At 47.5% G+C, this 19612-nt stretch overlaps 1 protein-coding gene across 1 annotated transcript in view; it reads right to left on the bottom strand.

The window, feature by feature from the left end:
- Positions 1-19612, bottom strand: part of GABRA3 (gamma-aminobutyric acid (GABA) A receptor, alpha 3) — a 57663-nt gene that overhangs the window by 28776 nt on the left and 9275 nt on the right. The gene's annotated exons all lie outside the window — the stretch shown is intronic.

The raw sequence follows: 19612 nt of genomic DNA on the forward strand, positions 1-19612 counted from the left end.
TTTGAAACTCTTTTTAATCCCAAACCCCTTTGTGTCTCCAAGCCTGATAAACAGCCTAGCAATGTTCTATCAGTTTTAGGAAACCCTGGGTTTGTAACCGCTTCAGGTTTAACCGCATGTAAAAAGAATCAATACTGTGATTGCCTTTCACTGTCATTGTGTTTGCTGTTCTAAGTGCTGCCGTCCCGGTGAGTGGCTGCTCTTGCAAATCTGCTGCTCGTGTGCATCAGAGTCCCCTGCACCCCGGGCTGTGCTGCCCTCATGGATGCTGAGCAGCAGCCCCACCAGCCCAGCAAAACCACAAGGCTCCAGTTCGTGTCCCCACTGCTAAAACCTAGGGGCAATCTCAATCATACGCCTTCAGGTAAAGAAAACTGAAATGCTTTGCAGAACACAGCCACCAGCACATGTTGGGTAGTGCATACAGCTCTCATTCTTGACTTCATTACATTTTTGGCATGTTTCCTAATTGAAATCTTTGCTGCTGTCTCATTTTGCAGGGAAATCAAGGCAGATTCATGGTCCTGTGCTCTGCCCACTTGGTTGTACTGAAAAAATGACAAATGAGGTGCCTTGGGTTTAGCACCACTTTACCATAAATCTTCATCACTTTAGGGATAGATCACGCCATTGTGCTCCTTTTGTATGGCATTAGCTGTCTCAGAGCTGCCTTCCCAATGAAAGAACCAATTCAGAGCCCCAAAGAAGCATTCATGCTTTATGCATAGAACCCCATTTTGGCCACTGCAGCAGCTTTGCAAGTAGCCTGGATGGCCCATTGCTCAATTCAGTTATGGAAATCCTTCCGTCCCCTGACAGTTATTTTGCAGTGCTATGAAGCTTCGGTTTGTGCTTCAGAGTTTTGTATCCAAGAATAAGATAATGCATTCTGGCAGGGTTTTCTCCTTAATGGCTAAAATATACGTATACATGTCTTTAGTTATTATGGCTGGAAAGCTTCTGATGCAGCCTGTGGCTGATATTATTTTGCTATATAAGTAACCCTTGATCTTGTCTTGATGCAATAAAAAGAAGGTTAAAGAGAAATATGTATGCGGTACACTTTCTGAAACACCCAGAAGCTAATAAGACATTATCCTGAACAAAATGAGTTCCCTCTGTCAGACTTAAACACTGGGGGTATTCTCTGTCTCCCTCCAAACAAATCCCCAAATGAGATATACAGCAGAGAAGAACATTTAGTGAAGCAAGGCTCTTTCTGTTAACACATGCAGCAAGAGAGAGCTAATTCTGTTTTAGAGAAAACACAAACTCACTCTTCCCTCCCCTCCTCCCTCCTTGGCATTCAGGTTGTTCAAGATAATAATTTACAGCCATGATTATCAGATCAGGATCCATGGCTGACGATGGCCAGTGCAGCTGGTCCTTGTTAAGTGCAGACTGAATAGTCCTCTGCACTTATGGGGGCAGAGATCCATGAAAGGACCCATGCTTTACAGTGTGATCCTCAGGGTCCAAGCATGAGGGATGGGATTCAGGAAATGAGGAGGAGGTAAAAAGGCAGAACTAGTTTTGGACAGTTTTTGATACGATGCTGCTATCTTTACGTGAATGTTTATGTTCTTATCAGGCTGTAGCCTGGCTGTCACGGGGCTCCAGAGACCCCTTACCACACCTCCAATGCGCTGGCAAATCCAATCATAGATAATGGTGTTAACAAAATTACTTTATTTATTAATATAAAATAATATTAACATCAGTAATTAATGACAGCCCCAGTTTGAAGAGGATCTCCCATTTCCAAGCTGCAGATGCACCCCCAGTGCCAGGCCACTCAAGCCCACTGAAATGGGTGGCCCCTCTGTGCCTGCAGGGCAGTGCCCGGCACAGGGACAGCCTGAGGGGTGGCCTGGCCACTGCCTTATTCACGTCTCTCTGCACTTAGTAAAATGAGCCCTCTGCACCTTTCATGGCAAAAGCCAGACTGAACCTTCCCCGTTAACATGTGCTCCTGAGGGCATGATTGGGCTGGGATCCAGAGGGATTTCTGAAATTAAATCATTGCTACACAGGCAGGGATTTCAGCAGAGCTGGGAAATCCAATGAGAAGTAAAACACCAGCAGAACAGAGCAAGCTCCAGCCTCAGAGATGCGCTTCCTTTATGATCCTACAACTCAAGAGAATCCACACTGCTTGCAGCTCTGCCTGAGCTTATCAGCTCTGCAGTGGTGAGACCTCCTCCAGAGAAACCAGGAGCTACTCAGCCAGCCTCCCCCCTCCTTATCCTCACATTGACCCAACCTGAGCCTCCTGAACAACTGCATCTACTCTTGCAGCAAGAGAAAGCTGAGAAAGGAGCACCTCCTGCCTCTGCTCAGAGCTATGGCAGGGGAATCCTTACCTCCTTCTCAATCCACAAACACGCTCACACTGCAGCTTGGCTGTCCCCCCCAGTTCTCACCACAGATTTCACAATGAAGGACTGTACTGTAGATAGTCAGGCACTCTCCTTAGATCTGCTGCAGAACCTTACATGGCATTGTTCCTATCCTAGCGTCATCCTTCCCTGTGACTCAAAGTTTTGTACATGCACAAGTGAGTCGAGGTTCAGGCCTGCTGGGCTGGCAGGAGGGTGCTGCCGTCCTGTTTTATCACTGGGGAGGCAAAGCAGGAGACTTGGTTCAGGTAGGAAGCCAGAGCAGAGCAAGGGCTGGAGCCCAGCCCTGCGGCCCGAGGGAATGCTGTGGGCTGGTGGGGTGCTGCTCTTGGCAGGCTGCACAAGCACCCTCCAGCATTGCTGAGCTCACCGTGCCCCAAGCTGCTGCCACCTGGGGACTAGGAAAACAAAAAAGACCATGAAACAGCCACCAGATTAGAAGAGCAAGAGATTTTCAGGTTCAACACAGGCAGAACTTAGGGATCCAAGTGGCATGCCATGTCCCCCAGGCCACTTGTTTGGGGCTGATTTACTTGACTGTTTTTTGTTTGTTTGTTTGTTTGTTTTTGTTGTTGTTGTTTTGTTGGGGTTTTTTTTCCTTTTTTTTTTCTTTTCCAATTTATAGGCTCAGCTTATTCCCAAGCTTCAGCACAACCGTGTTTTTAAAACCATTTGGAGCAAGTGTGTGAGAAGGAACATGGTGCTGCAGGTCGATCAGAGCTGCCTCTTCTCCTCCCTGGTACAAAGCCCGTCCCTCCCTGCCAGGCAACGCTGCCTTGCTCCTGCCTGCACAAATCCCCCACAACTGGGCAGATCTGCAATGCAAATATAAAACAAAGGCTTTAACAACCCTTCCCACCTTGTTACCATGGCACTCCCTACACCTGTCTGCTCTTTCCTTCTCCAAAAATTTGCTATGCCAGATCTAGCTGGTTGTGCAGGTGATAAAACATCCCTACCAGGTCTATGTGGACACCAAATCCTGCCACCTCGAGCCCCACACCAGCAGTGTTGGTTGCTTCCTTCGTGCACGCAGAAGGTGTAAAGCAGCAGCAGCTACTGCTGAGAGTGCTTCAGAGTTTCTATTTCACCCAACCTTCCTCCCCTGTTTCCACCTCCAAATCCCATCTTCCTGGCCCTGGCTCAATGCAGACATCTCCCCCTTCCTGCAGTCTCCCTTTTTAGTGCTCGTGACTCTCCAGGACTGTGAGGAGATAGCTATTATTTACAAAATGATGGAGTGCTATTTTTACTTGCTTCTTGGAAGCACTAGGAGCAGTGGCAGAGCTGGAATACAAATTACACCGCCTCGCTGCCTCTCCCCTTGCTGGCTGTAGATTATAGGGATGCCTCTACAAGTGATTATGGGAGGTGGGGGGCACAAGGGGCTGAGGAGGCTCTTATTAACTGTCCTCCTGCACTTGTCAAGTGCTGCTTATTTCAGAATCTCAGCCATAATACAGTTGACTTGGCTGGTTGTGGTTCAGCTCCCGAGGTTTGCAGATGTGCTGAACACAGTCACGTTTCCCAGGGGGTGGGTCCCGGAGGCTCTGCCGCAAGCCAGCAGGCCTGCATCGGAGTGCTGGAGGCTCCCGAATGAGCTGCACTGGTAAAACGGGGGCAAAGCCAGCGCAGCTTCACGGTGCAGGGGATTCCTGGCTGCTGTGCTGACGTCAGGGAGGCTGCACAGCGTTATCTCAGAGATAAGCTGGCTGAGTGAGCGCATGGGGACCTCCTTGAGGCTGTGCTCTGAGTAGCAGTGCTCCAGCTCTGCTCTGGGGTTGTGCTGGGACCTAAAGGAGCTTGGAGGTGACAAGCCTGTCTGTACTGGTGCTTCTGTGTGTGACAGCGTGGCTGAGACTAGAAAGGAGGACAGTGCTGCTCAGGCTCCTCTGCACCCAGGGGTACAAACTGTCTGCTCCAGGCCAGCTCCTGGAGATAGATGCTTCTGCACCGGGCTCCCTGTGAGCTGCTCTAGACTCCAGACAGCCCAATATTCCATCTCCAATTGTGGTGACAACTTAAGCAGCACAGTAACAAGCTGATAATGCCCCTTAACAGCCTCCGAGACTGCAACTGTGTTTAGCCTCAGCTCAAGACCTCAGATTGATAAGGTCCCTTTATTCACAGATCCTCTTCCAAGGACATGTCCACCGTCCCCTCAAATACACCAGTTCCTTTGAGAAGGACCACCACCAGCCTGCAGTGAGTACAGTGTCACCATGAAGAGAGAAAGGGTGTGTTCAACATAACCCAAAGCAAGCACACTGGACAGGATGGTGCTTTAAAGCTAACCCAGCATCCCTGGGAAGGGAAACACAAGACGTTGGTTTGTACTACCAAATTTCACCTCGTGTCTTCATCCAAATCCTTGCCATGTTAATTAATAAGCAGCAGAAGGTAATTTTTGCAGCTGCACACAGATGCTTTTTGGGTGTTTCATTTGCTGCTTTCTTAGCCTCTCACCGGGGAGATTTAATTTTCTCTCCAATTTTAGTCTCTGGAACAAGAGATGCTTCTATGACCTTTTCAGCAAGCCCCACAAGGTCACCGGTGCCCCACAACACAGGGCAGCTCTTGCCTTTGGAGGTGGCACACTGCAGCCCTCAGCCAGGAACTCCACCCTCAGGTCCCTCCTCTCACTGACAGCTTCAGTCCAACACAGCAGGGCTCCTGCCTGCGCCCGTCCCCTGGATTTTCAGATGGCCTTTTAATCCATGGTGCTGTGTTATTTTGGAAAGTAGGAGCTGAGTTGTGCCTCTTTTCAGTAAGAAGAGAAGCACAGAAGGAAGGGCACATCTCTGGATGGTGTGGCATGGGGTACCCTCTCCATGACTTTGTCCTTGGGACTGCCATGCCAGTACCAGGAGAGGACAGGGAGGCAGAAGCGAAGGGCTAGGTGCCCGAGGGGAGAAGGTAACCTGGCCTCTCCCCACAACCTCCCTTGCAAGAGCTCCAAGAAATGGGGACGTGACATCTTCTGCATCACCAATCACACACAAGAAACCCCTGGCCTTCACTGGTGCTCTTCTGCTGCAGGGCCAGCAAGACTCTCGCGTACATTAGAGATGCTTTTCTTGCATTTTTGCTGTGGAGCTCAGAAATATCAGCACAAACATTTCAGTGAACATCACTGCAGTACTGTTAATGCCTCCTAGGCTTGTCCAGCCCAGTCACGGGACAAAGCTGGCTCCAAGGACATCAACTGATGGAGCTTCTACCACCCAAAGGCCACAAAGCAGCATGAGCTATTGCTAATGTCAGGACCACAAACATCCCTACTGCACCTGGAATGCTTTCACATCAAGAATCCCGGAAGCAGAGGCTGTGCATGGGTCAGGAGGAGGTGAAGGCTGGGGAACAGAGACAGTAAAAATCCGAGAAGGTACTGGCATTTCCTCCAACATGTGTGAAAGAGAGAGCAGAGCTGGAGCGCAGAGATCTGGGCAGTTCTCAGCACTGCCCTTTCTCTCTCTTCTACTGTTTTGACTTGAGTATCTTCAACAACACAGAGAGAGGTCACAATCAGCCTCCTCAAACTCCCAGTTCCAAAGTAAAAATACATATTTTCAGATGTTGCCTGGCTGTTTTAGTGCCTCAGCTTCCTAGAGTACAAAATTACTTGTTCAGAAACAAAAGTCAAGTCTCATATCACAGACATTCACTCACGTTTGACAAGTTCAGCCTGGGAACCTTTTCCAAAAGAGGAGGGCAGCACGCACATGTTCTCGGAAGAAGAATAAGCCAGAACACACATAGGGGGTCCTAGTCCTGTGAGCAGCCTTCCTTACATAGGAATAAATGGTAACCACCTCCATATATAGGATTAGGTAGAATTGAAACAGTTGAAATTAGTAAGAAGCAAAGGATTTTGGTAGCACATCACACAGCCTACAGAAGTCAATGATGAAAGACAGTGATCATGGGCAATAGTGTCACAGGAGGGCTGGCAGCTGGCCCAGTCCTTCAGAAGCTAGACAGAGGCATGAGGATTAATTCCCCAAACTACCTAAAACACCAACACGTCTCCAGGAAAACTCACTTGGGCAGAAGCATCATGCCGCAACAGAGACACCGTTGGCAGCATTCTGCCTGTGGGGGGAGGGCAATCCTGGAGATAGGTCAGCCCACCCAGATCTGACTGCCTCTGATGGCACCTGCCTCTCTCCAGGGCGTGTAGAGATGAGGATGACCAGAGACCCATGGATGAAGGCTGGCCTTAGCCTCATGCTCCTACCTGGGTCAAAAAGGTTAAACATGACGGGACACTCATCCACATCAAAGTGGGGTCAGCCAAGGACTGAGCACGGGGAAACTTGTACTCCACAGAATAAACCATGCAGGAAAGAAAGAAAGCATATAAATGTCTGGAACAAATGTAACATTTATTACTTGCTAAGTCTCAGCAAAAGCAGGGGTGAGTATGAGCCTGCAGGGATTGCCAATGAGACCTTTGAATCAGATCTGTACCCAGCTCTGCCTTTGTGCCATGAACTCCTTGTCTAACGCAGCTTTGCTCGGCTGCCTGCGCGCTTCCAGACCTGGCTGCCCTGCCTCACTTGCAAAGCTGGAATCACTCAGCCTGTGTAACAGACCTGACCCCCTCAGCGACACTCCCAGTGACTTCTGAGTGAGCAGAAAGGTGTCCCATTTACACAGGGAATGAGGCTGTCTGCTGCCGTGCCCAACCTGGGCTGCTGAGGGTTTTTTTCACAGAGGTTGGCTTACCACCCACCGTTGCTGCTGGAACCCCCTGGGACTGCCAGCATCTGCTGTACAGCCAGTTCCCAAGTTGCTGCCCTGTAAGCCATGGTGAACAATCACTGCCTTCTCTCTGGTGTGATAGTACCTCAGTGTCTACCAACTGCATGTCCTCTAGCCAGACGAGAGAGAAGCCACCACATCTCTAAACAGACACTCGTGTGGTACCTCTGCCAGCTGTGCTCTCTCGGCTTTCTCCCCCAGCCTGGATATTTCAGCAGAGAGGGAGCAAGAAGTTAAAAGAAATTTCAGGGGCTCCCTCAAGAGACAGCTGACAATGAAACCACTCATACCTGATGAGAATGATCAGCATGGTATACAATTAATTTTTGAGCCAGATGAGGTGAGATGATTCCTGTCCAATCCCTCAAAGAGATAGCCTGCTACCGTGGCTCTCTCGGCAGGGCCAGGGGAGAGCTGATGCAATGAAGAGATCTAGTGCCCATCTCACAGAGCATACACAGCTTCCTAACATGGCTACATCCAGTGTCCTGTGCAGGAACTAGACGCAGGACCATGAAGTGACCCAGTTACCATTTGAGCATGGCTTGTCTAGGGTTTATGGCACACTGTAATGCCTAGATGGATGTCCAATTCCTAGGTGATCCCTGGGGCACAAGCCACCTGGGGCATAAACTCCTTGGGTTATCAGCTCAGTTCCTGTAAGAGAAATCCCTAAACAGTCTCCAAATGTGCTGCACATGTGCTTGTGACTCTGAGCCAGGTCTGAGCTCTCTCCACACCTACATAACACAATGGCTGCAGAGTTTGTATCAGGGCATAAATACTGGTGAAAGCAAAGGAGTCAGGCACATCTTGTTCCTCCTTGCTTCCAAGTGAGCAGGGAGCCAGTGTCCCAGCACAGCACTGAAAGGCACACAGGGCATTCTCTCTTTTGGGTGAAAAACTACGTTTCCTCCCTAGCACTTTCACATGAATAACAGCACAGTGTAGCCCTCTTTTCAGGTCTGAACTCCCTGCACAGAACAGGCTACTCTGTCCCTTTGTCTCAACATGTGATGAGTAAGGGGGCTCTAGGCATACCTGGCACGGTGTGCAAGTCCACGTGTTGCTGTAGAAGATACTATAGGGATTTCACACCTTCCCATGCTGGAGAAAGGCATTTTCTCACACTTCCCAAAATTGGGAGATGCAGGTTAGAGCTCTGTCCAGCAGAACAGCCAAGCAGAGATGCTGCTTTACAAGTAGCGGAGACAAGAAACCCTTCTCTCCTGCAGATCAGCTTTTCCTGACTGTTTTTCTGATGCCTAACATCAGCAGATCCCACCCAGTTACCTCTCTCTTCCTGCCTCTATCCACTCAGCTGCATAATTCCACAAAGCTTGCAGGGACTAAAAATCTCCAAGATATCTACCTTTCTGCCAGGTTTTGTTCAGATCAGCTAACAGGCTCAAAAGCTTTTAGAAGACAAAAAGCAGAAAGATGTGATAAGCCTTACTCCATTAGAAGCCCAGGAAAAAAAAAGCCTACTACAAGCTTCAACAGAACTATGCATTTGGCTGATGTAGTTTAATTTAGCTTTCTCTCATTGCTCTGTGCAGGCATGCACACATGTGTGTTCTTATTACTGCATGAAGTGGCATGAAATACACATCCAGAGGTCAGAATCAGGATGTGGTGCAAGCTGTCGATAAACATAAAAGTTTGTGTGGAACTGAAGAGCCAGTCAGATAGAAAAGAAAGTCAGAAGCAGCTGCTAGAGGATGTGCAGTCATGGAGGCTTTACACACACTCCTCATTCTCACACATACAGACTACAAACAGAGACTACAGATTAGTTGTGCTATTTTTGCTACAGACAGAAAAGATGGAATGAACAAAGCTACTGTAGTTACTATTTTAAGGCCTTAGGACACCTTCAGATGCTATGAAGACAGAGATGGAATATGTATGTATGAGCATGCTTTTAGAGGTTCTTATAGTGCCTTGAGACCCTGTGGTAATGGAAGAGACATGCTACATAAACACACATGTTATATATTCCAAATACAATGAAAAAATGTGTGAATATAAATTAGCATCCCTAATTTAACATATTCAGTATTAAAGTTTGTCCTTGATGGCAAAGCCAGAGGTGCTCAGGGAAGGGGACCCTGCAGACAACACCGTGTTGCAGGGGGGTACGTGTGGCTGTGGCCCTAATGAAACCAAAGCCAGAAGAATTTTGCTGCCCACAGTCCTGTAGCGTGCCTGCATGGCTGTACACACTGGGGGGAGCAATGAGAGGAGGGCAAAAATACCAGACTGGTACTTCAGCATTAGGTGAATCTCTCCATGCTACTTGCAAAACAACTGTTTCATTTTGGCCTGCCTTCCTGACCTCAGCTGCACTTAATTTCTCTCTTTAGGAGTCTTGTTGACCACATCAAGGGATCTTGGTGAACAGCACTCTCAGGGAAAGACTGCAGCGAGCCCTATTCCCCAGTACTGTAGCTGAAGTTGCAGACACACAAGAGAGATAAGCCACCAAAACCAAAGCAGCCACTGGGCTGGTTCCTCTACATATGCATAACTCAGGGGGAGAGTCAGTCATCAGATTAGGCTTATCCAGAACCTGAGTGGACCGAGTGCACCTCTAAGGCTTCTCCACCAGGGAGCCTGCAGACTGGCTGCAGCAGGTTTTTGCTGCCTTTCCTATAAGCACTGAACCTTTTGTTAACTCATTCTCAGAAAGTCTTTCTTTAACAGAAATCATCACCTCCCAACAGGCCACTCACATGCTTGAAAAGGAACTGCAAAAACTTCAGATCAGTGCCAATAAAATCCCTAGCATTTGTAAAGCAGTTACTGAGCCCTGTAATTCATCAGAGCTCAAGGCAGATCCCCAGGAAAAAGATAAGCACAGGAGTGCAATACAGAACTGCTAAAGCTAACCTGATCATCATTAATACACAGAGCACAACTGGAAAGATTGGAAAGCCAGAAAGCAAGCAGGGGAATTCAAGAAAAATCAAAGACATGCTGCCTTGTATTAATTTTATGTCATTGCAGAGGAAGAAAGAATAAACACGATGTCTCAGTCAAGTGTGTGAGGTTTGCTGGCTGAGCTCTAAGCTCCAAGCCCACCAGTGGTGGGAGTCTGCACTATGGCACTGAGCCCTCTGTGCAGTTCTGCTGTGCTTAAGTTTCCCCATTTGCCCTCTAGCCTCAGCACTGCCTTCCCATGCCTCTGGCTGTATTTTATTTTGTTCCAGGTTGCTCTGGAGTCTGAGGATTGCCAGACCACATGATGGACTGTGGTGTGCAAAAAATGAAAAAAGAAAGAAAAAGAAAAAGTGGCTCCTGTGCTAGATGCATAGCTGAGAGGAAGAGTCCATTTAATTCCAGTGCCAAGTACTAAGATGAAGACACAAGAAAACCATAGCAGGGAGCAGCACAGTAATGTGCACTCTAGTTCCCCTATCCATTAGGCTCCTGGATGGCATTTCCTTCAGCAGGAGAACTTCATCGGGTCATGTGACAGTGTGCCTCTGGTGATGCTTCTGGCATCCTTCAGCACCACAGATGAATGCTTTCCCCTCCTTACTCACACCAACGTGGTCCTTGCCTGTGTAACTGCCCAGCTGTGTGCAGAGCCAAGGTCTCCACCAAGCTGTCCTCCCCTGTCATGCACAGAGCTGCACGGCCACTGCTCATTTAATTTGTAGCCATGCCAATACATTGTACAGATAAACTTATTTCGTTCACATTGCCTTGCACTGGTCAGTTTAGCCTTTCCTCTGATGCTGGAGTCCTGTAAGCCCATCAAGCTCTGCCCAGTGCCTGGGCTCACCCAGCTCCCTGGGTCACCTCTGCACACGCTGCTGCCAGCATACCATGAAATGTATTAGACAGCATGGGCTTCAAGTCCACCTCCGCCACGTGGAAGTAACTCCTCCTGTATTTGCTGTCCCAGGCTTGCAAGGACAGACAGAAAGCCTCCAAAGCACACACACACACTGTGCCCTTTCATCACATGCCCCCTTGCCTGGCTTTCCTGTGCCCCCCAGGGAAGTCCCTGGCTGGCAAACAGGGCCAGCACACCCCAAGAGCAGCAGGGGGCTCCATGTGTAGCAAGACGGGCTTATTTGTGTGCTCAGGCTGCTGCTTTATCCCAAGTGAGCAAAACCCTTTTAGAGGGAATTCCATTATGGCTCAAAATCTTCTCCCTAGCACTCCCTGTTCAGACACCAGCCTGTTTGTCCTGTGGACAGGCAGCTTTTCATCGCAGTTACTCACAAAAATTTGGCAATAAATATTGGATTTTCAGTTTTGCCCACTACATGAATTATTATATGCTGCATAATACTTGGATACTCTCAGAGACAAGGAGAGGGCAGATGCCTCCAGATGTAAATTTTAATTTCCTTTGCTCGGGAGAATGTTTTCTTGTTTTAGCAATATGCATTCAAAGCATTCCAGTTCCCATGGTAACTCTCTGCTTCCACTGGAGATGTCATTTTTCATGCCATCCCTTCAGAACTACACATCTTCTAGCAAAAGTTTTGAAGAAACGTCTCTCTTAAATATATATTTATTAGAGACAGTGACTGCAAGTGTGCTTTATTGACATGTTCGTAGGCAACTCACAGCCTACAGAGGAGAAAGCTGTCTCCAGAAATATGCTGGCTGCCAATCTGCCTTTTCTCAGTTTCTGTTTTCAGCCAGAACTCTCCTCTCTTTTTTCTGCCACATCCATCCTAGCCAGCACCTGCTCCCTTTTTTTTTCATTCCTTTCTGTTCCCATCACTCTGCCCCACGCCCAGCCTCAGCCCAGCTCCCCGACAATGTAAGCACAGCAGGGGAGTGCCCAACCAGTTCAGCACATGCTGAAAGTATCTGCACCAGCTCATTGCCTGCTGGCACAGGCGCTGCCTGGGAGCCCTTCTGCTCCTGCAGGCAGAGCCATCACAGGCCCCACCACACATTGGCACGCAGAGAAAAAACTCCTGCAAAACAGAGACCACTACAAAAGGCTATCGGTCCTGGAGGGCAGCATCAGGAGCATCTGCGTGATCCTTTCCCCTGCCTGCTCTCCCTGTGCCATCTGGCCATGTCCCACCGGGCACCACATGCCCTCTGGGAAGGGGTGAGCACACCCGAGTGCTGATGGTGGTCTCCAGCACAGGCGCCCCAGCATGGGGAAGGATTCATGCCCCAAGTCCCGGGTACCCGGTGCCAACCGGGCACCCCCGCTGCGGGGGTTCACAGCCAAGGGACGCCGAGACCGACCAACCCCCCCAACACGCTGCCCTCCCTGCCACCCGCCTCCGCTCCCATGCAGCCCTCACCTAACCTTCACTCCCAAAATACCTGGGCCTCCGGCTCAGGAACCTCCCGTGGAGAAAGAGAGATTCAACATCCTGCTCACGGCAGCTGCCGAGGATTTTTCACAAGACCCCAGGGAGAGGTTCTATTTCAGGCTGCTCAGGCAGACCCTGGCCCCACCGCTCTCCAGGGACGGGGACAGGGAGGGCCCCTCACCCCACAGGGATCTCCCGGCTGACAGGGGCCCCACAGCACCCACGACCCTCACTTGCCCCATGCTCAGCATCTCTCCCCAGTTCCCCCAGCTCCCCAAAAGAGGTGGCACCAGGGCAGCCCCCGTGGGGATCCCGTCGGGAACCTGCGCTAGAGCTCCCAGATAGAGCTGTAACGTTACAGCTCCAAATTGCCTTCCTCCAGGAGACAAATCCAGGGAGGTGGACTGGCAGGAGCTGAGCTGATCTGGAGGCTGATGGAGCTAATCCCTGGCATGTTTAAACGCAAGGGCCCAGGGAGCCTCGCTCAGACCTGACAGGATCTCGGGAGCTCACTGCTGTGCTAATTCTCAGGTGCTGTGTGCTCAGGGGGGTGTTAAAGCAGAGAAAAAGGCAGAACACTGGGAGCAGAAGCCACACGCTGCCTTCAAGGTCAGCACATCAGCCCTCAGCAAGACCATGCTCCAGCCAAACAACAGCAAAACAGCAGCTCCTGTTCACCCCATTGTGGAAACTACACACATAACTACTGCTGTTGTCCCTCAGAGAATTTTAGAGATGTTTTCTTAGCCCAGCTTCCAGCAGGGATACATGGGCTCAGGGGGCACTTCTTGCTGACTCCAGACTTCACATTAATTGTACTGTCCAACTAGTCATTAATCAAACGTCTTCCACTGGCATTTTTATTGAAAATCAATTTAATAAAGTAGGTGGGAGTCCACACGCTTCCATAACATCAGATAAATATTCATGGGGGCTTGTGCTGCTTTAGCTAAATGATTTTTTTAAATTTAACTGGTGCAATTTCCTTGTTCATTAATATATAGCTTGGCTTGCCCTTGTTCAGGAATAGAGATGAGGTGGGACTCAGCCCTGCGCTGGCTTGCTCCGAGGCACACCAAGGAACAATCCTTTGCTATCAAGCCAACACATTTTGGATATTTATTGGAAATACTGGTCTGCTGGGGTCAGTGCCACCTGGTGTGAATCCTCAGAGCCAAGGCTGAATTCAGAAGGGTCATCTGGAGCTGAAAACTCATTTCCAGCCACTAAGAGCATGGCCACCATTTCTGCCTCCAAGGGTGTGCCATTCCACGTCCACTTTTCCCTCCCTATTTAAGCAGCTGCTGTGCTCCAACATCAAAAGCTAATGAAAGCCATTCGAAAAGCAAACCCCTGCTTATTGAAGGGTGTTAAAAGGTTCTCAGCTACCAAAACATATGATGTGAAAAGTTAAAGAACTGAAACACACCCACACAAAGCTTCAGAATTAGTGGGGTGCACCAGCCTTAGGAGAAGGGGTAAGCACCAGGCTCACCTTTACTGGGACAACCTCTGTCTGCAGCGATGGCCGAGAGCACCTGCCTGGGGTGGGCAGGTTAATCCCTCGCTTCCCAAGGAGGCTGCAGACCAGCCATGACCAAGGCTCCTTACTGCAGTCCTCCTTCTCAAAGGCAGTTATTAGAGTCCAGATGAAATAAAGGAAAAATCTGACACACTGATCAAATTTCATAGAAAGGCAGGATTCGGACAGTCCTTATCAGTGATTTTACAGTATCTAACAGCTACTTTGTTAACTGGAGCAGTAGAGGAGCTACAGTTTCCAAAAAGAGGCAATGCAAGGCAATTCAACCATTTCCAGGACTCCTGTCATGTTATCCTAGTGATACCCTTCTCCTGAAAGGCAGTGCTTTAGAAATCAAGCGCATCATCATTTTGCCTTTGTTATTAACACAAACTGACTTGTTTTCATCGTTACAGCCTCGACCTAATTCCCCGTGCACACGCTCCCTACAGCAGCTCAGATCTCTGGATAGGATTTGCTTTCCCTGTGCTTTAATGACATGAAGGTTGTGACTAGCCCTGCAGACACACACAGAGAGAGCCCAAGCCCAGGAATAGGGTGCAAACAGCTCTCCCTGCCCAGGGCACTCCCACACACAAGCTCCTGAGGGTCATGTTTCCTATGCCTCAGCTTCAATGTGGAGGTGGTATGAAGACAAATGGAGCCCATGAAGTGGTCCCATAATAATGTTCCCCTGATCCTCAGGAGCTACCAAGGCAGCAGAGGTGGGAGGTGCCCACTTTCTGATGCCATGAGATAGTCTAACCTCCCAAAACACAGCATCAGCTTTGAGGACAGTTCTCCTGCAAGCCTGTGATCCTACTGATTTCTCCAATGTTCCCCCTACTACAACAGCAGTCCTGCTTCTAAGAGATCACCCTTGCTGGCAACAAACTGCCTGTCAGCAAACAGCATTAAATACAGGGTATCATATTCGACAGATAATGGCATGCTTTCAGATTTTTCTCTCTTGGATGCAGGTCACACAACTAATGTAATCTCCAAATGCTGAAATCCTAGATGTGAAAAGGTAAAGCTTAATTGCCTTGAACAGCAGCTCTTGTATTGACTCCAACATAAGGCCTATAAATATTAATACAGCTATATTTAGCCTCTTTCAATTATACATACAAAATGAAACATCTTTCTGTGAACAAATCAGTCTGGATAGGGCTTCGGTTTGGTGTTTGGTTGGTTTTTTTTTTGTTTGTTTTTTTTTTTTTTTTTTTTTTTTTTTTTTTTTTTTTTTTTACTTTTCCCTTTTTAATGCATTCTGCATCAAAATAATAATAATTCTAACAGAACTAAGGCTTTGTAAAAAAGAACAGTGGATGGAGGCAGAGGCTTAAAGATACTTTCACCTGGCTCAACCAACTTGCTCTGCAGGTATTCAGAGCCTCCTGCTTGGCCAGAGAGGAGAGGTCCCATCAGCAGTACAGCCATGCCTACCCAATAACTTCTGCAGGTAAAGACCTTGTCTTTTGTATAAAAAACACATCCACTCTCCTGATTTGCAAATCAATTATACGTCATTGCTTTCCTTGCCAAAGTGGACTTCATGGTACTAACGTTACATGACAAAGAGAAGCTGGCAGAAAGCTTCTCTCATAATGATGGCGAGATGGATTGGGAAAAAAGAAGAGATTTCATGCTTCTGTTCCTTAATTCTTCCTCCTGAAAGCAGACAGGGCCCTTTTCTAGCAAAAGGCTTTTTCAAACTCTTAGGTGAGACCAGGTGCATCTCTCCAAAGGGAAGAGCTCTAATCTTTCAACCACAAGATCCTGTAATTAATTCTCATATGTGCACAGACAGACTCTCTACAGAAAACACAAGTAGTGGAAAGAAGGGTTTACACCTTTGTTTTTTGAAGGACAGAGGCCTTAACTGGCTACAGTGTCATTCACAGCTCTCCAGAAGACACATCTTGGGGTGACTAAGTAGGACTGCAAAAATGTGATCTTGCCTGTACAGGTACAAACAACTTTCTTAACAAGAATTTAGATAGCTGCAGTAAGCCCTGTGCACAGCCTCTGACACCTTCAGCTTTACAAATTGCTGTGGTTTGTTTTTGGTTGTTTGGGGTTTTTTTTTTTTTGGTTTTTTTTTTTTTGGGTTTTTTTTTTTACGGCCATCAGATCCTTCCCTTGACAAAGTTTCTTGTATTCAAAAGGGGCATCTGAAAAGACTTTTGCAATGTTGAAATAGTGTCTTGAATTTTCAGACAGAATTTATTTTGCTCCAGTCATGAATCACTCCATCCACTGATTCAGTCTGAACTTTGTCATCAATAGGATTTTCCAGCAGGATTGAGAGGGGAAAAAAAAAAAATTAAAAAAAAAAGCTTCTCCCATGCCTGTTTTTCTCATCACTTTGGTTTTGATTATGTTCTTCCAGAAGGTAAAGTGAACAGGGTGTCCTTTTCTCACAATGCAAACTGCAGATTAAAAACTCTCCTTCGGCTATAAACATTAGCTGTATGTCCTTCAGAGGCAGATTTTTAAAGTAAGCTACAGGTTAGTACACATAGACAAAGAAAACATTACATGAAATTCCCATCCCACCAGACAGAGTGAGAGGTTTGCCATTTACTGCAACAGGGTGACAGTTTCACTCTGACGTTTAAGAGTATTTGGTTAATGGTCCCTGCATGGTTTAGCCTCAAAGTCTTGCAGCAAGTCACCCCCTAAAGCCCCATGCATCTTCCAGAGCCTCATGAACGCTCTGATGTTTTTATTTAATCAAACAATAAACATTAAAGAACTGAAATGGCTTTAACAAACTAACAGGTTTGAATCAGCAGCATTAATCCCCCCACCACATGGAGCCCAGGTAGATGTGATTTGATTGCATCTTCCAGATGGAACTGGACTGAAATTCACCACCAACACAAACAATGACTTTGCCTCACCAGACATAATCAATATCTCTGTATAGGTACACGAACTGCTACAAACTTTTTATCCTTTAGCTCAGTGAATGAAATAGCTTCTACTTCCTCTATGTTTAACCAGTTGTTTCATCACCAGTTTACCAGAATAAACCAATTAAATTAATATTAAACTCTAGAATAAACTCATAGAACTCTCTATATAAACTCTATAATAAACTCATAATAACCCAAAAATCTTATTTCACAATCCATATCAAAGACACATTATAAATCCTTTACATGGGACTACATGAATGGAAAGCCTAATAAGTGAGTAGCTGCCATAGTCCAACAGATCAATAAAAACATCCTTGCAAGCAGTCCATAGCCAAATATAATCTACTAATGCTTTTAAAATTATGTAACATGGGTTTACCATGCTTAAACATCCCCCCTTTCAAAATCATTAGAAACAAATAGAATCATCCTATCTCCAACTTCCATCCCCCAGCATCTCCTTGGGCAGGGCTCAGCTGCCTAACATTCGCACTGGTTCACTGAAGGTGCTTGGTCTAGCACTGAAGCTCTGAGATGTCACTCCACTATAAATCACCAGGGTAAAAATTCCTCAAAATGGATTCACTTTCCTAGAAAAAGGAACCTCTTGCCTATATGTGTGGATATCTGGAGGGGTTAGCAGCCTGGGGCAAACTCTTCACTGGAACCACCCAAAGCCAATGAAGGCACCATCTCTAAACAGGCATCCAAAGCAGCAAGAGAAACACCTTCCCCTCCACAGCCCCAGCAGCTGTTGGGCTTGGTTGTGGCCCCTCTGGAGAGCCCAGGAGCATGCAGCCCAAGGACAGGCTCATCACCACTGACTGACTGGCCACACGACTGCCCCATGCAGAGGGTGGCTGGGCAGGGACCCACCATGGCCTTCCCCTCCCTCCCGTGGCACTGCAGGGCACAGGCAGCTGCGAGATGCCCCCAAAGGAGCTGGTGCTGACCTGAAGCCCAGCTGCTGTTTCACACCAAACGGTATCAATCTCTTTCCACGATAGGTTTCTGACCCCTTTGGAGTGTTTGCGATATCCCTGAAGCTTTGATACAGGCTTGTTGCCCTAAGCAAATTCATAACTTATTTAAGAGACGACTTTCACCCTTAGGCATAGCTGTCAAGCCTGTATTCCTCACTTGCCTTCTGATGTGTGCATGCCTTTCACAGAGCTCCCTCTCCCTCTATGCCGTGGGCTTAAACAGGAGCACAGCTGGGATTTCTCTGTGAGAGAGAGCAACGGGGCTGTGCAAATCCATGGCAGAACTGCCTTTAGAGAGTTGCACCCAAGGGGAAGACAACTTTTCTTTTAAATTTCTTCATAGATCTTAACTTCAGAAGTTTGATGAGACAGCATGTGAGACAGGGCAATGTCCCTATTGCCCAGGAAGGTAAACAGAAGAAAAAACACTGTTTGGGCAGTGCCTCGGCTTCAAATTAATCCTCATCAAGGAATCTCAGACAAAGACAAAAATCTGAGATAAAACATGGATTTTTTTCTAAGAAATGATCAAATTCCTCCCTGGAGTAATCAATACAAGGCATGAAGTTAGATCAGAGAGGAGAGAATTTGTGAGAGGTGGAACATTAAGACAGAAAAACAGATTAAACACAGTTCTGAAACCCTGGAAAATGTAACAAACCACAAAAGACCACTGGGTTTGTCATCTAATGTTCCTCTTGCACAAACAGTACCTCCAGGTGATGTTTATGACTAACTGCAGGCGGCCTCATGATGCACAGGTGGAAAAAACAAGAGAAGGGCTCAGGGCCAGCCCAAGTCCAGCCTCCCTGGGCACTGGGGAGAGGCTCTGCTGCAATGGGGAGCAGGACACACTGCGCTGGGACTCTGCCACCACTGCCCAGCTGTCCCCACAGCAACAGGCAGGGCCTGATGCTTCTGCCAAGGGACCAAGGACAGATCTGCCTCTACCTCTCTACCCACTACCACTCACCCAAAATCTGGGCTGCTGCACACCATGACTTTACGTGCACCCAAAGAGCTAGTGACAGTCCCTTCCCCAGGGCTTTGCAACTATCAGCAAAAGAAAAGGACAATTTCAACATTTCGTCTGGAGTTTAGGAAACAAAAGTTCTCTAAACTTCAATTTAGAACAATTTAACAATTTCTTCCACTATTATAGGTTACTTTCACTGCAAACATATTTCCTCTTGGATCTTGCCAGGCAGATAAGCCCTCACTGTTTCAGCTTAAAGAGCACTGTACTTTCAGGAGAAGGAAGTTCTATAATTTTTCTGACTATTTCAGCCCCTCTGCCTTAATGCTCACACAATAACAGACAAGCCCTTACCTGCAGGAGGTCAAGACAAAATGACAGATGCACTGAGGTGTAACACACCAAGCATCTTACGGGAATGTCTCTGCCCAAGAGGAGCCACTCTGAACCCAAGTCAAAAATCTCTTGGCCATCAGCGTTTGCATCAGTGAAATGAAGGTGGCAAGGCAGAGATACAGATGATTCTCACTTGCTCAGAATCATTCTGCCAAACTACACCATCATTAAAAAAGCAGGATGAAACATGGCACTGCAGAAAGGAGAGATAAGAAAAACTCCAAGTGAGGTGTGCTTCACTTACAGGAGAATAAAGGGAATACATCAGCAGGATAAATATTAACAGGTGGCTGCAGATCAAAACCATTAGCAGAGCAGAGCTGACACAGTAAGGCCAGATAAAAT

This window comes from Merops nubicus, unplaced genomic scaffold, assembly GCF_000691845.1.
Source record: "Merops nubicus isolate BGI_N331 unplaced genomic scaffold, ASM69184v1 scaffold5081, whole genome shotgun sequence".
Classification (NCBI taxonomy): domain Eukaryota; kingdom Metazoa; phylum Chordata; class Aves; order Coraciiformes; family Meropidae; genus Merops; species Merops nubicus.